Source organism: Dysidea avara, chromosome 4 (genome assembly GCF_963678975.1).
Source record: "Dysidea avara chromosome 4, odDysAvar1.4, whole genome shotgun sequence".
In the NCBI taxonomy this organism is placed as follows: domain Eukaryota; kingdom Metazoa; phylum Porifera; class Demospongiae; order Dictyoceratida; family Dysideidae; genus Dysidea; species Dysidea avara.
In genome coordinates, this window is record NC_089275.1 from 43,497,885 (window position 1) to 43,518,640 (window position 20,756).

Below are 20,756 nucleotides of genomic sequence, written 5' to 3' on the forward strand. Positions count from 1 at the left end.
GACACCCTGACAACCTTGCAATAAAGTCTCCATGCAATGCTGGAAATTGCAGGTGCAGCTGATACACCAAAGGGAAGTCTATTGTACTTAAACAGCCCCTTGTGGGTGTTTACTCTGACATATTGTTTGGAGGCTTCATCTAATGGTAATTGAAGGTAAGATTGGGAAATGTCTAACTTATAGAAATATTTACTTCCTGCTAAAGCTGAAAATAAATCCTCCACTCTGGGTAGTGGGTATGAATCTACCTTGATTGCCTGATTTACAGTTACACGATAGTCACCACAGATATGAATATGACAATTTTGCTTCATTATTGGCACTATAGGTGCAGCCCAGTCTGAGTGACTAACTGGAGAGATAATTCCAGCAGCTTCTAGGGATTCCAGCTCAGCCTCAACTTTGCCTTTTAAAGCAAAAGAAATGCTTCTGGCTTTGAAAAACATGGGTGGGACACTTTGGTCAACTTGTAATTTGACTTTCACATCTGTTAGCATACCAAGCCCACCCTTAAATAGTAAGGCATGTTTGTCTAACACTTTATCTAATTTGCTTGGTGCCACTATGGTGTGAATGTCTAATTGGTTAATATTAAACTTACTTAGCCAGTCTCTACCTAAAAACCTTCCCTTGAACAGTCAGGTGTATGCATTTCTCACCATACTTCTACAGTGGTGCTCCCAACATCTTCACAGCTTCACCAGTGTAGGTTCTCAAATTGACTACAGGTTGCTCAAGGGCAGCTTACCCATTCTGTGCAATGAGATCATAGGAAGCCTTATTGATCAAAGTCAGTGATGCTCCAGTATCTAGTTCATCCTGACAGGAACATTGTTTAGCTCAAGCTGTATCAGTATTGGATCATGGGTTTCACTTTGTAGAGTGAACAATCCATATGAAGAGTCTTCTGTGTCTGGGAGGTCTGGGATATCCTCCAAGTAGTGGTGAGTTTTCTTGCCACTGTGGTGAGACTTTCCTTCTGGTTTGAACTTACACACCTTTTGCAATGTGTCCAGTGTTGTGGTATCGGTGGCACTCTGCAGTCCGGAACTTGCACTGGGATGCTGAGTGTGTATCTCCACAGCAGTAGCAAGTTTTCATCTGGGGCCCATCAGGTAGCTTGGCCCATGGTGAGTTAGTTGTCTTTCCTGATCTTTGCTTAAAATTGACACCCATCGTGTAATTTATAAGTGCCTCTATTTGTTGAGTGGCGGTGGTACTGATGTCCTTGCTGCCTTTGGCTGAAGCTTCCAAAGTTACTGCTAGTTTGTGGGCCTTCTTGTACGTGAGATCCTTTTCAGCCAGGAGTCGGCGTTGAATCCCTTCGTGATTTACACCACAAACCACTGCAATAATGCAATCACCCCCAACACTTCAATTACCCCCAACACTTCAATCACCCTCAACACTTCAATCACCCCCAATCACTCAATCACCCCCAACACTTCAATCACCTCCAATCACCCCCAACACTTCAATCACCTTCAACACTCCACTGTAATCACCCCCAACACTTCATTATTCCAAATTCATCTACTGTAACGTATCATCAGAGCTTTTACTCAGAAACAATTAATGAATGGAACAACTTACCCACTGCAATAATTGATCATGATGATTTGAATTTATTTACTAATAACTTACTAACATTACTATAGACTCTTAAATCATTGTAGCTAGCTAATACTTGTAAATCTTTTTAAATTCTTTTTTCCTGGGCACATCAGCAGAACTGCCTGCCCAGTAATAATAAATAAATAAATAAAACCAAACGATCTCGTAGCATATATAGTAGATTAGGAATCTCCAAAGTCGCAGTGCTCTGCTAACGGGCGTAGTGCAGCTACGTACATAGCAATGGTCTCACCCTTGGCCTGGATGAGATTGTAGAACTTGAACCTCTGCACTAAAGGTGACGGTTTTGGGCCGAAGTGAGCTGCTAGGATAGCAATTAAGTCTTTATACTTGATTCTCTTCCTTGCTTCAGCATCTACCAAACTTCGAATAGTTCCATACACTGTAGGTCCACTGTTAGACATCAATATCGCGACCTTCTTGGAGTCATTCTCAACACCGTTTGCCACTAGATAAATAGTTGTTTTTTAATCTCTAGCTAGAAGTTAAACCTCAGTAATTTAATTTATATAAGACAAAAAGCAGAAAAAAGCAGCTAAACCTACAGAGCCTACACAGACCTACAAAAACACCGCATGGACCACCAGCATACACACAGCAAAACCCCTGGACAAGGGCCTTAAGAAGAAAGCCCTGCAGACTACTGACCAGACTGCAGGGAGTGGGAGTATGAAACAGAGTTCAACTCCCACAAAGGACTGCCAGGCAACAGGCTAAATAGATGTAAAAATGTCCGGGCATTGTGGCGCCACAGACAAATAGAGAGTTGCACGGTACACTAGGCCACGAGAAATGCCACTCCTGGTGGTTTTACCTCAAAGCAATACCCTGCAAGATAGGACGACTAGCAGCAGACCACAAACCCAAGGACTCAACCACCAGGGGGACAAAGACACTTCCAGCAGCCTGTACAAGCTCATCATGGTGAGCATCCTTGTCTTCTTCTCTGTTATCAGCAGCCACACCTGCTGAAACTGCAGACCGACCCAACAAAGATTCCTGTAATGGACAACGCACAGTAACATCGAAGTACGCAGGCTTCCCATACACAAAGTCAGGGTGATGTTGAAAAACATCACCTGGGCGTTCCAATCGGGAGCCAGCACATCGTTGCTCTTTACGGCAACCAGTGTAGTCCTGAAGTAAAGCATGATATATCATATCACATAAAGCATTGTGCCTACATATACGTATGGGTCCATGTCCTCAGCCCAGCAGATGATCACCAAATTGATCAACAACACTACCACATGGGCAGCGAACTGGAGAAGTGGCAGAAAATAGTCGAGACACTCAACATAGGTGCTCCACTCTTCTTTCTCTGGGTTGAAAGGTGAAACAGAATCATGCTTTCTCTGGGTCAAAAGGTGAAACAGAACCATGAGTAGCCATTCTTTCAGTTTATCTCGTCGCCAATATGTCGTGTATCACTATCTGATAAGTTAATAGCAATCGCTTGCACACAAACGACCACAGTTAATATAGTTAATAACTCAATAGATATATCAGGAATAACATAGACAACTACAACTAACTGAATACAAGGTGAAATACAGTATATATAGATACAAGTACCATTAATGATGTCATAAAACATTACACACAGTTATAGCTATATTAGTCAGTCTATCACACGGTCCTTTGCGTGGAGCACAAAATTTTAAAAATGAATTTTGCATCTCATGAGATACAACAAACGATATTTTTGTGCAATCGTGCCTCCGGTTTCATGGTGTATCTAGCGATGATATACTATGACGAACATCCCACAGTGGTAAAAGTTGATTTTGCAGTTTGTGGACCCAATATAGTATTCTTTCTTACTGAAATGAAGTGTTGTTTGGAGACAATCGCTTTCTTGAGTTGAGTCCAAAACAGCCGTTTTATCCTTTTAACCTGGATAAAATCAACCTGATGGCCAAAAAACGTTTCTCATTGTCTTTCCCAACTCTGTTCTATGTTCTGAGTAAGTTTTGTGCAGAATGAATCACCAGAAGCCGAGTTGTAGCCTCTTAAAGGAGCCCCTCCGTTGAATTTTCCCCACTTCTTGCCCCATGGTAGTTGCGGTTTTGCATTATAATGTTTTGTGACATAAAAAGTTATCACTCTATCCATGTACGGTTGTCTAGCTATATATTGATGAAACAAAAAGTTTATACGTTTGCAGGTCAATCATCAAGACAATATTTAGGTAGCAATTTCCAACCTACTTAATTTACCCACCTGAACTTTGTATCACTGCTGCTCGACTCCACTCATACAAGTCATAGAATTTCTTTTGCGACTCGGTTACTAATGAATTAAGTATAGGCAAGACATGCAGTGCTAGGAGTCTTCTGCCGAGGTGATTATTACATCATTCCTGAGGGGTGTTTATCCACTGAAGAATCCTAGCAATGCATCTCTTAGTAATTTAGACAATGGTCTATGGTGACTGGAATTTTGTTATGAACCCACAAAGTATGCAATTTGTTTGTTGAAATTCGTGGCTAGGTGTCTTATTAGGTTGCACCTGTTTACAGGTGTCTTACTAGAATAAAAATCCTGCATACTTTGCAAGTATCAAAGCATTCTTGACATGCCATTGTCTAAAGTTTATAAAAATCCTGGAGTTTTAGAAATACAGCTCGTATTTTGTAGACAGCTTACTATTTAAAATGAGATTTCAAAATAATAATAATAATGAACTTTACAGTGTACATATACACACATACATACAGGTTGCAGATGTTGGTGTGATAGAATCGGCACACGTGGAAGCACACTGATGGTCCACTGACATCATGTGTCAATGGCCAGAAGCTATATTGTAGTAGTAATTAGCTACAAAGTTTACTCACTTGATTACTTAAAGGGGAGAAAATTAACAGTTAAAGGGAGTTGAAGTTAAGTTGGTGAGGGATCTTTGAACACTTTGAGCATGGACATAAAAATGAAAAAGAGCAGGTGTTGTTGGGGTAAAATTGGCAGTGAAATGATTCCACAGATGATCTAAAAGTTTGGCCTTTATCTTGATAATGGGAAGGGCATTCCAGATGCGAGGAAGCCAGTTAAAATAGAAGTTACTAGTGGAATTGTCAGGTGATCTTGTTTGGAGTAACTTGTTTCCAGAAGCTAGACGTGTGTGACCAGTTGAAAATTTAATGAAATTATTGATGTCAAATCCATTGTGAGGGTGGTTGAGATTTTTAAGAAAGAACATCACATCATTTACATCAAGTATGCACATCAGGGGTAGCATATGGAATTTAATAAGACGAGACTTGTAGTCAGTAGAGTAATCATTTAGAATGTATTTGGTTGCACACCTCTGAACACATTCCAGTTGCTGAATGTGGTTAATTAGGTGGGGTTTCCAGATGACCAAACAGTAGAAAAACTGGGATATAACAAGAGAGGTATATAGTCAAGATTTGGCTTGGACATAATTTTGTAGGGAGAAAGTTCTTCTTAGAAGTCCAACCTGATAGGATTTGGAGATGATGTGGTTATAGTGAGCATCCCATGATAGGTCGCTTGATAACATAATTCCTAGATCTTTGTATGTATCAGCACAAGAAATCTGGGAGGTGCCAATATTGTAAGATGTTGGAGATTTCCTTTTAAAAGATAGCAGAAAGATTTTTGGTAGACCGAATAGAAGATTCCAATGGATACTCCAAAAGTTTTAATCATTTAAAGTCTTCTTGAAGTTTAAGTGAATCTAGTGGTGAGAAGATAGTTTTAATGCATTTAGTGTCGTCTGCAAATAGAAACAATAGACAAAATTTAAAGATGTCCGGAATATCATTAACGTATATGAGAAATAGAAGTGGGCCAAGTATACTTTCCTGTGGGATTCCGGATAGAACTGGGAGGTGAGACAAAGAGTTGTTGATCTTCACACACTGATAACGATTAAGTAGATATGATTCAAACCAGGACCAAAGCTTGCCAGAAATTCCAAGTGATCGAAATTTGAATAATAGTTCCTTGTGGGGGACACTGTCAAAAGCTTTTTTGAAGTCAAGATCAGTTTGGTCATTAGTACAAAGTATGGTGTTCAACATGAGAAGCAACTGTTGCACTGTGGATCAATTTTTAAGAAGCCAAACTGCTGAGGTGAGAGAAAACTTGAAATGTAAGAAATGGTTTTGTTGTAAACTAGTTGTTCTAATACTTTAGATGTCATACAGAGTAGAGACATTGGACGATAGTTAGTAACTTGAGTCTTGTCACCAGATTTATGTACAGGAACAATCATGTGTATGCACCATTCATAAGGTATGGAGCAACTATTTAAACTGATTGTAAACAAATGGTGCAAATTTTCCAATAGACACTAATACAAAATTTTGCATATGAGAGTTTGATTGGGGATGTACGGCACCGTAAACCGCCTTTATTAGAATGCTTTTCCGCAAAAATCTGATAGCTACATTGGACTGTTGACCCGTCATTAGCAACTCAGGTATGATGAATTTGAATATTCTATCTTTTTTTTGATTTGATCCTTGTTTGTCACATTTTTATGCTAAAATCTGTGCTAAATTTGTGTCTACTGGTGCTGTAACCAGCAGCTACACTTTGTTACACACTGTTGTAGATTGTGGCAACACTACTGCATAAGTTTGAGTAGCTATAGGCAGTATATAAATGGTTTTTTGTGCGGAAATGGCTAAACTGCTGGTTTAACAGCCAAACGAATAATAACCATATGTATTTTTGTATTCTACAGGTATAATGGCTTACAAAGCAACATATTTTCCTGGCATACATTGCAAAAATGCTGGGATATCTATTGAAGGGCTTATGGATGGTACTGTTCTTAAACTAAGTTGCAAGGATTTCACAAAAGGAATTTTGTGCAAGTTGAATCAATACAGAAAGGCTAACAATGTACCCCGGCAAGAATTTTATTGCTGATGCAAGTGCTCACAGATGAAACAGTGCCTAAGTTGGAAGCATTGAAGGTTACTTTAACTAGGTTAGAGAAAACATATGTTAAACTTAGAAAAGAGAAGCAATGCAGTAAACTAGAGTAGTTACTAGATCAATCAGCACTGATTACAAGCAAAGAGTTTTCAGCTCATGATGCATCAAGGCATTCTACAGCAGATCAAGTTCCAGCATGCAGCTATGAAACAGAAGCCTTGAAGAAAGCATATAAAGAATTGACAGGTGTGCTACATGAGACAGAAGCTGCTTTAAGTAATGAAAAGCTAAAGTTGGAGGAGCTAAGCACTAAGTTTAGTAAATTAAGCATTCGTAACATCAACAAGAAGATAAAGAGGAGAGACGATAAGCTTAAAGACAGCCAGTACTGTATAGATGACTTGAAGAAACAAGTGGCAGCTAAGTCTGCAGCAATAATTAAAACGGAGAAGAGACTTCATTCAGCTCATTTAGGAAAAGAGTGTTATCGTAGCAAGCTTAGTCATGCCTGCAAGGGTTTAGTGAATCTGGAGTTGCTATCGAAGAAGTCACACACTAACTTGATACACTTGAAGAGAAGTATCGGATGAAAATTAATGAACTTGAAGTTGAAATAGATGAACTTCGCAATGAACTGGATGCGGTAAGACTAGATGAAAAGGATATGGAGAGTAGGGCAAGAGATTGCACCATTGAAATACAGGTACACAGTCAGTTTTATCTTGATAATGTCCGCTAATGCTGCTTGGAACTCCTCAGCATGAATGTGGGTATTCGTCAGGTAGAACCAGTCATTAGGTCAGAAATACGGAATATAGCAAATAAAGAAACTGATAAGTTACCAAAGCCATCAACACTGGTAAGAATGTTGACTGAATTAAAATGTCTATCATATCAACAAATAGCAGATGAGTTGCAAGGATGTGAAAATGTAACACTGCATGCAGATGGCACATCTAAATTTGGGCAACATTATGGGTCTTTCCAGCTCTCTACTGATAGCACTGCATATTCTCTAGGCTTGTCTGAAATGCTAACAGGGTCAGTGTAACAAACCTTAGATTTATTTAAGCAATTTTAAGCGATTTTGAACATACTGTTAGTTCACAAGCAAAGAATAAGTTACTCGGTAGCATAAGAAATATCATGTCTGACAGGTGTATCGTGCAGAAAATTTTCAATTGCCTCTTAGAAGATTATCGTACTTCAGTACTTCCTGAAGTAATTTCGTCATGGAATGATCTTACAACTGAAGAACAAAGTAGCATGTCATCTCTAAAGGATTGCATTTTTGAGTCATTAGTAGCTCCTAGTGTGTATGATGCCACAGCACAAGAAATTCTTGAGGTACTATTTAATGCATTTTCATCTTTGATATCTCACCTTGTAGCTGATCGTTTGCCTGATGGTAAGTATCATAATCTATCTGCTGTGCTAACTGCTGAGGTAAAGTCAGTTCCTACAACTAATGCAATTAGTGAAAGGGATTTGCTAAACTTGACAGGTTTTTATGTGAGAAACCAAATGCTTCTACTTTATCATTAGAGGCAATGATAATGTTTACCAACAATAAAACTGCTGCTTGGCTAAGTGCTAAAACATCGAAAGAAAGAGAGGAAAGCTCGAAGCCTTAGTCCTGAATTTAAGCAACTTTACAACATCAGAAGGCAAAAACTATTGGAAGAGCATGCTAAACTTTTGCTAGCCAAAAGGTTGCAGTTGGAAAGATTGCAAGCGAAGAAGGTAAAGGAAAAAGAAGAATTAGAGCAAGGAATTTTAAGATGTGGTTTGTGGCAGTCAAAACAACAAATCGAAAAAGGATTAGTAAAACTCAAGACCAAGAAGGAGAAGGTTGCAGCACTTAAATAAATTGCAACTAGATTTTAGGGAAAAGGTACTAGAACAGAAGCACACAAACAAGACCTTGTTCTTTCTCACTAAAAATAAAAGACAACTAACAATTGTGGAAATCAGTAATAGTCTTTGCCAGCTACTAGATTGTACTGCACGTTCCATACCAGAAGGATCCGATACTATTGTCAAGAACTGTGAATCACTAATTCGAAAGCAAATTTACCACAAGAGGAAAGATGTTGATGGCACGAAGAGAAGTGCTACAAAGGTCAAGTGCTTGGTTTGGTTCCTGGAACATCAGAGTGGTACAATGTACAGTATGATGGAGAAAATGAAATTCTTTCGCTAAATTTGTTGGTTGACATGGATAAGGGTGATTTAGAAATTCGCAATTGAGTTTTACAGCATGTATCATTATAATATTATTGTATGTGTGTTCACTCCGGTAAAGAAGAATGGCTGTGCCGATTACCATGAGGTTAAATCAATAATCAATCAATCAATCAATCAATAGAATAATATCAGTGAAATTAAACAAATTATTATTTTTTCCTAGTCTGCAGTACCTGATCAGTACTTCACCAAACCACTAGTTGAAACATTACAATGCCATGAGCATAAAGAATACCCTGTGCATAAACTTCAGTACATTGTGATTAACAGGCAACTGTGCAAATAATGTGCAAGAAGAATCATTCTGTCAAGTTTTAATAAAACAAACTACAAGACTGAAAAGGCACTTCATAATCTTACATCATTCTTATTTGTATATCCGAATCACGCCTAATGTTTCTTACAAGGCTGGTTCATTATTCTATGCATGTAAATTGGCTACACGAATTTCTAAATAGTGCACACCATGCGATTCGAGGTACAAGACTGGGAGCAGCCACTTCCTGTATTGATGGTACAAGATAAGAGTAGGTGCATGTGTCTCTTGTTATCTATTATGCTATACTATTGTCATGCATAGGCATATGACGTATCAATCAAGGTCCAGAATAGGGAAACCCCCAGGGAAATCCCTGTTACTATGCCTCCATTAAAACTGCGTGACAATTATTAAGGTGCAGAGTATGTATTATTGCTATAGAATGGCTTTTTCATGCATAGTTGTTCTGTGTTTTTATAATAATATCATTATACAAATGCAAATAATAGGGGAAAATCCTTGGAGGACCTTTTCTATGTTCCTAGTAATTGGTATTAAATTATGGTCATTTTGGTGAAAAAATTCCGTGCCAATAGCATGTTTTAAAAAGGAGATATCATTGAAAGAATGTGGGGGCATCAGCTGGTTCCATTAGTAATGCTGTATGCTAAAATCTCCGTAGTGTTACAATCTTGTGCTTGTAACTTTGGCTAGGAAAATGCTATCAACATGCGGTTTGCACCAAATGAACCCTCATACATCGCTTAATAAGATAATTTTATTAAAACATTCAAATTTCAAATATTTAATTATAGTTGGAAATCCCTAATTTAGGCCCATGTCAACAGTCAAAAGCCCAAAGCCACCTTTTCCCAGTCCTATAGTCTCACAGGGCCAGACAGCTTTTTCTCCACACAGCATTTATCAATTGAAAATTATAAACACCTGCTCTGAAAAAGAACCTGGAACAGTTAGCATAGGCAACTCGTTTCTAGCACCCTCTACCACTAGTATGGTGGCGCTCGCCCTTTCGCATAAAGTAAGGGTCTGGTCACTCTAGCATTAAAAATTTGTAGCGTATTACCGAAAATAGGTAACACCAATCAGATTGCATTGTTGGTAATTAAGTAAATATTTGTTATATTTGTTTTGGAGTTACCATAGATATTATAGAGTTACATAATGTGTGCAAGAATTTGTCACAAAGTTTTTGTGAAGATGCAATATGATTGAGGTTGCTTGTAGTCCCCAATGGGATGCTCTTTAAAACAACAAAAGATTGAGGTAGTGAAAGGACCTTGTAGTTAGAATTGATATACTCGTAAAGCTTCCTAATCAATATGGACAGAACCTCGATTATGTTAGCAGCGTGCTAGATGTAGTCTTGTGTGGCCAGACCACTTTTCCTTGTGTATTGGGTGGGGAAAAAGGGTCTGGTACAACTCCAATAGCTGTTTACTTCTGAGCTGTCCCCAGACTCTGGGGACACTAAATGAATAACATTGGCCACAAAGGAGGCATCACGACTTCAGCAAATTTCTCTACCCAATACACAGAAAAAAGTGGTCTGGCCACATGAGACTATGTTAGATGTGCCATTCTTGATGCCATTATTATGACATCATTGTTTAATTATATTTCATTGTTACAACTCTGCAATGCTAGAGTGACCAGACCTTTCATTTCTAATCAAAGGGGTGGCCACGCCAGACTCCTCAACCACTATGGATTCCAACAAGCCTTCACCCACAACTCAGCCCACAAACATTCAATATTCAAGTTCTAAATCTTTTTTGGCACTCAGTGTGGGTTGTCCAGTTAACTCAAGTTGTGCACTACTCGAAGTGAGGCATGGATTTGGTGACAAAAGCAACTGACGCTATGTCTAACAGGTAAGGCCACTCCAAATCATACCTTAGGTTCTGGTCACTCCCTAGCCAACAAGTGTACGCAGGCTGGCGGATGATCAGGACTATAGATTCTTACATATACACCAGTAATGTATACTACAACAAAACACTGCATAGTAATAATTATTGTTTGTTCAATTCAGCAAATTCTTGTTGATTATATTTTTAGTCAAGCTTGATAAGTAGTTATACTTCTTATACTATACTTGAATGCTATCATACAGTTGTTTTAAAGCAGTGTAACTAGCCATGATCCATCAACAATTTTCCTTTTGCATTTTTGCAGAAATGTCTTGCTCATGTAGCTGTAATGCTTTCCAAGTGATATGTCTCATTAGCTATGTCAGGAATGTATTACTATGACTTATTAGCTAAGCTGTTCACATGATCATGATCCAAAGCGAAATTAAACTAATCTATTTACACATCAGAAACTCTTCATCCATGCAAATGTGAAGTCTTAGCCCAGTAGCTATGTGTTTCCAGCCTTCTATTCAGTAAACCATAAGAAAAGTAACTGTCAAAGTTTTGAGTCATTGAGTGCTCGAGTCTAGTGTTTTTCAGTGATTATCTGGGAAAGTTGATGTTTTAACTAAGGGTTTCTACTTGCCAATCTTGGACCAGTCATGGGAAAGTTAAAGAGTGAGCTCACCGAATGTTACGGCTTTCTGTACCAGTGTTTATTTATTTGTTACTGAGCAGCCAGCACTGCATGCTGATGTGCTCAGGAAAAAAAGAAACCATACATGTACATTACTACAATAATTAGAAACGGTTACTGAAATGAATCAACATCATTTAGATGGATTTGGAATTGTGGCCAGTCTCTTGGTAAAAAATTGTCGGTGAGTGCTGCTGTAGAGGTTGTAGGGAGTATAAAATGGTGCTGCCTGATTTCTGTGGCCATTGGAAGAAAATTGGTTAAATAGATATGGGAATTTGGTTGTGAATACTTTGTAAATGTCTAGTCTGGATATCTTACATTGAATTTGAAGTTCAGGCCAGTAGAGATGTTGGAGCATGGAATTTTTAAGTAACTGAACTGTATCTTTCAATACTCATCTTACTGAGTGTTCAGTGATAAGGAGGTCAAAGTTTAGAAGAGTTACTACAGTAACTACACTAATCATTAGAGGACCACAATACCACATTTGAATTATATTGTTAGGAAAGTTAAAGCAATGGCTATCTGATGCTACTATAGGCTAGTGGTTAATGCTATTGAAATTACTTTGGTTACTGGTAGCTAAGAAGCATTAATAACAGCTATAACAAGGACAAAACTAGTTAGAAACATTTTATTAGTGAGACATATATACCTAATAGTATACTAAAATTTTGAATTTAAAAATGAAGTAGGGATCCAAGCAATGAAAAGTAGTGAAACAAGAGATGAACAATGGTAGTTATTACAGCATAGCTCAGTGGGAAATCCCTACTTTAGCAATGAACACAAAATAATTGTTATACCATACCAAAGTAGGGATTTCCCACTGAGCTATGCTGTAATAACTACCATTGTTCATCTCTTGTTTCACTACTTTTTATCGCTTGGATCCCTACTTCATTTTTAAATTCAAAATTTTTAATATACTAGTTTGTTTAGTTTTTTGTTAAAGCATACAGCTAGCTATAAACGTGTGACTGTTCTATTAGGGTGACTGCTGTATTAGAGTATCTCGAGTCAGCTTGCAAAAGATGTGTGTTTGTCCAAAAGGGCTCGAAAAAGGGTGTGTTCATCGTGGTTTTGACCACACACCTTCAAGTTAGTAGGCTGATTCGAGATACTCTAGTCTAATAATCGATCGAAACCACGATGAACACACCCTTTTTGGACAAGCAAACAGCTAGCGTAAAAGGGGCGTGGTCTCGATCCATAGATCGATATACGTAGAATAAAGAAAGGGCGTGATCTTGTGGCCTATCGTGGAGTACTGGTACCTCCGTAGCTACAGTAGCGTATTCTAAGCACCTTAAATAATTTTGTGGCGTCTATTATGCTGCTGAAAGAAAGTGTTGATATGGAAAATTAACGTACACTCGTCGGAACCCCAAAAGGCACATCCCACCGGTGAGCTTGTTGTTGTAGCGTAAAATGGTGACCGTGCGCTGCTTCGTTTGGGCTCTAGGCTTGCGAATGTGGTCAGTGAGTGAGGCAGTTGTACTAAATTTGGAGATTTTGGCGATTTTTTTAATTTTATATCCGGCCACCTGTAAGTGTTTCGTTGTATTTAATGCTGTTTTATGTATTATGTGGACTAGTACTATTCCGTAAAGGTGGCTTTCGTCTAGTAAGATATCTCTAGGATGATTTTTAAAGGCGGAAAATTTGGCGGCGCGCGAAACATTCACCACGATCCCTACTTAAACGGTACGACCGTACCGTTTTTTTTTGATATTAGAGTGAAGAGTAATTAGGTTTTTTTTTTTTTTAAAGAAAAAGAAAACTATGATGATCATAACACACGTACATACTGAAAACTACAACATACTATTACTTATTACCTAACTATATACTTATTACTACCTATACGTACTTAACTTAACCAATGTCAAAGTCAGGAAATTCGTCCTCAGCAGTAAGCGAATACTGGCGGAGTATCATTTTTGCATTGTACCTCCACAAAGTCACAGACAGTTGCTGGAGAAGTTGGCGCCTAGCAAACTTTCGAGGTAAACCGTTTCTAACAGTTGTTCTGTCAGCTATGGATCCTAAAATTGATAGGGCATATGGTGACCAAACACCAAAGGTCTCACATACAAGAGGGATAAAATCTCCTCCATTATCATTCACAATGTCCTGGTATTGGTTGTCCTTAGCTATCTCACCAACAGCAGCGGCCACCCCAGCCTGAGAAGAAGCAGAAGATATGACAGCAGACTGAGTGGTACTCCTGACGGAGAGATCAAAATAGGCAGGACGACCAAGATGAAAGTAATTTGGTTGCTTTATTAGAATCCCCCGACTGCCCTATTAGAGTATCTCAATCTTTTCCAGTAAAATATCAGTTTCTTGCTGGGTCACATGCACTTATGCACCTGTAATATTAATAATAGTCCTCATAAACTGGGGTTCCAGGTTTTCCATGTACATGGGCATGTGACCAGAAACTAAGGTTTTATGGGTTAACAGCAAAGGCCCGACATGGACAAGAATTCAGAATAAAGATAATAAGCAGTGGCATGGTTTGACTTGCTAAGCATCTTTCGTCACCAGTGTTGGGAGTAACGCGTTACTTATGTAACGCGTTACGTAATATTTATTATTTTTGTGGTAATTAAGTAATATAACGAAATACTCTATTAAAAACTCAAATTACTTTACTTACGCGTTACTTAAGTAATACAGTTACTGTAACAAATCGAATATTACGTAATAGTACTACAAGTAACGAAGTTACTAATCTCGTTAGTAATCAACTGAGTAACGCCTAGCCACAACGAAGTAATGAAGCCTACTGTCTTATTCACCAACTTCTTACTTACAACCAAGATTTACACATTGTCCAACAACGCAATTATGTCACGTGATAAGGTGGTAATTTCAAATGTGACAGCTTAAGGCTGTGGACACAAAGTAATATAATATGTAATATTATAGTTACTTTATTTTATGGGTAATATGTAACTGTAACTATAAATAGTTCAGTTCCAAGTAATATGTAATATGTAACTAGTTACCTTTACAAAGTAACTTTCCCAACACACTGTTCGTCACTTAACCCATTCCATTATTTTCTTTGGGAGCATTCAGTTCTCTTCACAGTACTTGCCACTGAAGCAGGATTTAGCTATGACGTCATGGCACAACTCAACTGTTGAAAAGGCATCAAACTCAAATATTGAATGTTTGTGGCCGAGTTGTGGGTGAAGGCTTGTTGGAATTCGTTAACACCCTCCATAGTGGTTGAGGGTGCTAGAAACGAGACCCAGAGGAGGGCGGAAGCGCTTCTTGAAAATATTACCTTAATTGCATTATTTAATCACATGAACTTCAATAGTCCCAATACAAAACTAGCGAATAGTGGTGATCACTGATGATCCCTAGATATTTTGGTTATACTTCTACTGAGGCCACTCCAATTGGTAATTATGTTTCTGGTCCTTTAAAAATCAGTTTTAGGTGCGGGCGGGCGGAATTCAGGAACAATGAAGTGACTGCTCAATTAGAGTATTTTTTGTGATTTACTGACTGTTCTATTAGGGTATATCGATCCGTACTATGCACTCTGCCCATTTCTTGCAGGTTTTCACTGATAAAAACAAATTATGACGTTTAGATAGTTAGATTTAGCAAACTTGCTGCAGCCCAATATTTGTTTCTGAAATCCAGGTTTTTCAAAAAGCTGATGCGGGAATTTTACCCATGTATTTCTGAAATTTCACATTCTCCAAAAAAGGATGCGGGAGGTGGACCAGAAACATAATTACCAATTGGAGTGGCCTAATGTATTTTGAATCATGTGTTTTATTTTGTAAAAGCACTTAGTGTTCCAGACAAAACTAATGGAACAATATTTCGTGCATAACAATATATTATTATCGCTAGCAAGGTATTTGTAGTTATTCTAAATAATTGCCACACTTTGTTACATCGTCCACACATTTTAGCGAGTCATCCACAAACCAATCGGTTTTGCATAATTCATTGTAATGGTGCTAAAGCACTTCCACCGTCCTCGCCTCTGTTCCAGACTTTTTTTCGGATCAGGTGCTTCATAATTTCCAATCGATAGGTGCCGTGCGGAGAAAGAGCTGTTTGGCTATGCGAGACTAACCCAGCCCGTTTTAACCGTGATCGCGGTCTGGCGGCTGATTCAAGATAGCAATAAACAACATCTCCTGAGGCCATCTTCATAGATTCATTCAGCCAGCTACTAGGGTTGACTCATATAAACATTCATTTTTCCATCAACTATTTGTATTGTGGAATTTCTGATAGTAGTTGGACACAAGCCACCTTGCCATTTAAGTTAGGAGGCTTGGGCCTACGTGAATCTGAGCGTTCTGCTGCTCCTGCATTTGTGGGGTCCTGTAATTCTGCCCGTATTTTAGTGTCGCGTTTAGTGGAAACTTTTGATGTTTTTATGCCATTTCCAGGGGAGGATTGTTCCCTCGCTTTCTTCGAAGGTGTGTCTGTTTCTGTGTTGCATAACTCCTCTCAAACTGACCTTCAAGCCATTTTAGATGATTCACTTTTTGAACAGCTTGTAAGCAGTTCCACTATTCGTAATCAAGCACGTCTGGGTGCTTTATCACATTCTTCTGGCACCAGCAGTGGTTGGCTTAAAGCACTTCCACAGCCTGCTTTGGGTCTAGCTATTCCTCCTCACGATTTTACTATAGCTTAACGTTTGTGGCTTGGCATTCCTTTGTTCCCTTCTTTACCACTCTGTACTTGTCTATCTGTCATTGACCAGTTTGGTGATCATCTGCTGGGGTGCTCTCATGGTCCCTTGAGGATCCAGCGTCATAATATTATTTTATTGAAACCATCATAATAAATGAGACATGTATATACATTTACAAATTCAGTAACCCTCGGTCACATGCGACCACAAGGCTGGTGATCAAGTGATACCAACGTGGGCATGGCAAGGGAGAAAAGTAATTACAATTACAAACAAAAACAACGATTACAAAACAAAACAAAAATATTAAATTACAAGTACATTATCACAACCACTCTCGGCAATCCCTTGCCATAAAAATCCTCTGGGATGCAGTCATACAAACCTTCGAGGCATCATCCAGCATCCGTGCTTTAGTGTCTGTTGTACACCATGCCTTGTTCCAAGATCACCCTGGTGTTCTTAGGCAGCAAGCCATTTCATCTGACCAATCTCGTCCTGGCGACATATACCACCCTGACTTTCATCTTGGTCGTCCTGCCTATTTTGATCTCTCCGTCAGGAGTACCACTCAGTCTGCTGTCATATCTTCTGCTTCTTCTCAGGCTGGGGTGGCCGCTGCTGTTGGTGAGATAGCTAAGGATAACCAATACCAGGACATTGTGAATGATAATGGAGATTTTATCCCTCTTGTATGTGAGACCTTTGGTGTTTGGTCACCATATGCCCTATCAATTTTAGGATCCATAGCTGACAGAACAACTGTTAGAAACGGTTTACTTCGAAAGTTTGCTAGGCGCCAACTTCTCCAGCAACTGTCTGTGACTTTGTGGAGGTACAATGCGTACTCCGCCAGTATTCGCTTACTGCTGAGGACGAATTTCCTGACTTTGACATTGGTTAAGTTAAGTACGTAGGTAGTAATAAGTATATAGTTAGGTAATAAGTAGTAGTATGGTGTAGTTTTCAGTATGTATGTGTGTTATGTCCCATATTCTTATCATATCAACTTTATTTCTCTAAAAAAAATTTTTTTTAACTATTTGTATGTGGAACAGGTTACCAAGTGTCGTGGTAATGTCAGAATCCTTGTTTCAATTCAAGGACAGTTTAACTAATCTTTATAATTAATTTGTACTTTTACACTCAACTTTGAGTTCTATACAATAATCACTAATAATAATAATAATAATAATAATATGGGTGTGTCGCCGCCCTTTTTCTTTTGTCAGTTTTGTATGTAGTATCGTGCACATATATGTCGTATGTACTATATGTTTCAGTGCGAACTAAAAGCGTGGGTAGCTCACCTGGTAATTAATAGGTAAATAGCTGCACGGTGAATAAGGGAGACCATCTTTCCTGAAAGGTCGAGGACTGACTGATTGTCGGAATTAATCACACCGACTAGCCTAAACCATCAGTCAAATTATCAGTGTACAGCAGTGCGGAGCAAAGGTTAGGTATCCACTACAGAGCTGGGTGTTCACTTTGTAAGGTCGCCAAAAACCTAAGTTAATTTGCTCCAACTCACAAGTGGATTGATAACAACACTGATCATAATAAGGAAGTACAATACACATATACACATGAAAATACAAAAGGACAAAAGACCAGTAAAAAAGAATATGGTTACAAGCAATTACAAGTACATGAATACAATAAAGCTAAATAAATTACAAAATGTAAAGGTTAACTACTAAAAATAGATACATGATAATTGGTGTGTGCACGATGAAATCACTTAATACAGTTCAGTCGGATGGCTTCAGTCCCCCCCCCCCCCCCCCCAAGTGAACTGCTATGTGAGCGGTCAAATTGTCAAATAACGCCGTAACAGTGATGTGGTAGAATGTAACAGTCTTTTGAAATGTCAGAATTCAACTTGTCCGAATTAAAGATGTGGCAAGTTGACCTTCTCTAAATAAAATGATAAATCCTTTAGTATGGATCCTAACGCCCCAACAATTATAAGAATAATAGATTGATATAATAATAGATAGATTGATTGAGACTGATCGATACATCAGTCTCTGTGGAAGAGACTGATGTATGGCCTCCCTGAAAAACAGCTGTCCTTCCTGCTACGTGCTGGTTGTGACACTCTACCAACCCCTATGAACCTGGCCAGATGGAACATCATTACTGACCCTAGATGTGCTCTTTGTCAAGCTCCTCAACCCACAACAAACCATATTTTGACTGGCTGTCCTGCTGCTTTAGATCAAGGCAGGTATACCTGGAGACATGATTCAGTTTTACAGGTCCTTGTTCATGGGCTCCAACAGCATTTACCTGAAACATTCAAACTTTACGCTGACCTTCCTGGTTATCTAGCTAGTTCCAGCCCCCCTAGTACCATCCCAACCAAGCTTTCCTCCACCCTCAGCAGGCCTGACTTGGTATTGGTTTCTAATGATTCCATTTGTTTGTTCGAATTGACAGTACCAACTAATACCCAGCAACATCTTCTTGCTGCTAGAGCTAGAAAGGAAGATCGATATAGCTCCTTGCAATATGACTTCCAGCTTTCTGGGTTAACTGTCAATCTTGTTCCAATTGAAATTGGTTGTTTAGGCCACTTTTTGCCAGAAACAATTGCTCAAATGGCTACTGCTTGTGAAGTGCCAAAGAAAACCATAAGATCCTTGTTTGAGCAGGCAGCTCGCATTGCTGTGTCCTGTTCTTACAGAATTTTTAATTCTAGAGCCTCCCCGGGCTGGGATCTTTTAGACCACCTTAGGTAAACTTTAAGTATTACATATATGTAGATATAGTTTTTTTTTTTGTTTTTTTTTGTGTATTGTAATTTAATTTACCTTTAGTTAATGTAAGTCTTGCCAGGGCTCCTGTACTGATCCATCAGCACATGGTACCCCTGTGTCTAGGCCCCTGTATGCTTGTAATGTATATTTTGTCTTAATCATTAAGACGTTTATTCTCTCTTCTCTTTTCTATATTTCCACACTCTAACAACTTCAATTTTATTATTATTTATAAAATACATTAAAGCATACACACAGTGATTATTATTATTATTATTATTATTACTAGGACCGCGTCACATACAACCAAGTATATACACCAACGTGACAGCCCCCTGGTGAGGCTATTAGGTGGTGAAGGCACGATCCACAAATCAACTCAATACGAAGATAGCTTGTTTTGTTTATTATGCACTGTTTTATCTTATATCATTAATTAGAAGAAAAAAACTCAATACGAAGAAAGAGCACTCGTCTAATTTTACTTTATAAAATAATCAATAATTGCAAATTCCAACAAATTATCTACCAACTCCATCACCAATTACTACCACCAGATCAAGGAATAATATGAAGTTTCTCCATTACCAGCCTACCATAGTCATAGGGTCCGCAACGTGAAATTTCGACCTCCGAAAATCAACTACAAAACCACCCACAAATGCTAGGCTAGGTACCACTTAGAAAATGCCAGATTGGAGTTATTTTTCATTAACGTCTTGTCGTGCAAATCAGCGAATATGCTTACAAATTACGAGATTTTTTGCTATATCTTCAAGGAAATGTCTTTTAAAGCTACAATACGCACTCTCAACCTTTCTTATTAACTGTACTCTAAACTAAAACCATCAGTGGCCGCATTGTCTGGAGCAATTTCCAGCCGCAGCATCGCGAAAATGAAATTTCGGACTCGAAAAAAGTTTCGATGCCACTGGAGCACACAGTAGCGATGCCAAAGTAACCCTCCCAGGTAAAACTGGTCTGTCATGGGTCCAACTACTACCACACCAAATATCATCGAATTCCAAAATTGTTTGCCATCTGGCTGAGCTCGACGGCAGTAAAAAATTCGTCACAAATGCCAATTTTATTCACTGACGGGAACTTTTACTAGCCAGATGTGCTAGTTTACTTCTCAAAAGCTTGCTATACCCATAGCCAGTAGCTTTCATTCATAAGGTTGATCTGGCAGCTCTTCTAGCGCACACAAATTCCGCCAAATGCCGATATCCATATTTTTTTCCAATATCGACCACTTTACAACTCGTTAAAGAAATCTTGCACAGCAAACGTGATGCTTTGTCTCTCTAAAGTCATGCTGCATCCTTGTTTAGTTGTATTCGTCCATAGGGTGGCACTGGCAGCTCTCTTATTGAGGCCAAAATCCATCGAAATGCCCATCTCACCATTTGTCATCAGCTTTCGGAAGTTTTACAAGTCAAACATGCTGGTTTACCTCTCTACATCCTTGCTGGACCATTCAATATCACCTTCGTCTGTGTAGGCAGCTTTCTTTAGTCCCTTGAAAACGTCAGAGCACGCCAATTGAGTGCAACCATCAATACCAGTTAATGCTTATTTTGTTTCATTGGTTCCACGCAAGAATGACAGGAAAACCAGCAGAAATGTAATAGAGCGCAAATAGAGCTAGTCTAACTCTAAATATTGTACTCTA